The sequence below is a fragment of the Cyprinodon tularosa genome, unplaced genomic scaffold (assembly GCF_016077235.1).
Source record: "Cyprinodon tularosa strain WSP-4 unplaced genomic scaffold, ASM1607723v1 ctg1148, whole genome shotgun sequence".
NCBI lineage: Eukaryota > Metazoa > Chordata > Actinopteri > Cyprinodontiformes > Cyprinodontidae > Cyprinodon > Cyprinodon tularosa.
The window spans coordinates 256,361-257,585 of record NW_024037946.1 but is presented as its reverse complement, the minus strand read 5'-3'; the positions used below and the strand labels follow the sequence as shown (position 1 = coordinate 257,585).

At 37.6% G+C, this 1,225-nt stretch overlaps 1 long non-coding RNA gene across 1 annotated transcript; it reads left to right on the top strand.

The window, feature by feature from the left end:
- The first annotated feature begins 379 nt into the window (after window positions 1-379).
- On the top strand, window positions 380-1,017 carry LOC119796423. The gene is made up of 2 exons (XR_005282463.1): window positions 380-431; window positions 534-1,017. It is a non-coding gene; the product is annotated as an uncharacterized LOC119796423 (long non-coding RNA).
- The last annotated feature ends 208 nt before the right edge of the window (window positions 1,018-1,225 follow it).

Sequence of the window (1,225 nt, the reverse complement as noted above, 5' to 3'; positions counted from 1 at the left end):
CCCGCAGGAGTCACATATTTTAAAAGCGATGGTGATGAGTGGAAAAAAAAACCCTGGTCTCCTTACATTCAGCCCTTTTTCATCATCTCCTCAATGAGGGTGGGCTCAAAATTCGGGAGTTACAAAAAACATAGGGCGCACCGCACCATAGGGGCACCGCACATTTTGAGGAAAAAAAAAACTTTTTTGTGGCCTTTTTTAGTCGTGAAAAAAACAGGTTTGTTTATTTTTGGTAAACTGTTAAAATCTGTCAGGGGTTTTGAAACTAATTTCATATTAAATAACTTAAAATTTTTTAAATGTTTTGGGAGATGGGTTTTGGGAAAAAAATCAAAATGGCCCCAAGGGATGAGGGGCATCAATGAGGACAAAAATCGCTTTGGAGGACCATTGCAGAGTAATGACCTTCCTCCGGAAATTTATAGAAGATGGTACGTTGCCCTTGTTCTGGAGTAAGACTCGCTCTATGTAGTATGTGAATGTCAGTGTATGTGTGTGTGTCAAATTTTTTTCCCTTTCGTATTTTTTGTAAGGCACTCCGGAAGTCCTAAAGAATTTGCTCACATTCTGGACTGGCTGGGGTGTGGTTTCCTCAAACTTGGAGGTGGAACTCATCAATTGTGCCCTACCACAATCATCAACTTGTTTTTTGACTCTGAAGCTGTCAAAGAACGTAACCAGCTATGAAGACTTTGTTGATGACCTGATGGCAAGCATATCCTCCTCCTACTCTGGATTCGGTCAGATTTGAGCACTGATAGAGACAAAGGTTCAGGTCTCTTTAGTTTTATCTGTTCACAAGCCCTAATAGAAACAGTGACACAGCAAGTTCAGATATCATTTAATTGTATTTGTTCAAAGCGCTGGTAGAGATACAGACAAATTATTCTTTTCATTTAGTTATATGGAGGTCACGATATTTTATTTTTGAATACCAGACCACTCTGTGTGAGGCACCTTTCTTGTGCATGCATGCTCACAAGGCATAGTTGTTAATAAAAACATTTTGCAAATTAATTACTGACTTAACTTCTTTTTTTTTTTAAGCTCAACACACTTGGTCATCGTAAATTCGTGAAACAATTTCAAATGTGAGCAGAATAATTTTGGCAAATATGAAAACTGCCTTATACTTTTAAGACCCTTCTGTTCAGCTATGGTTTTGCAACATACAAAATCAAATGTGACATTAGTTCTGGTTATTATCAACAAATGTTGATAATTA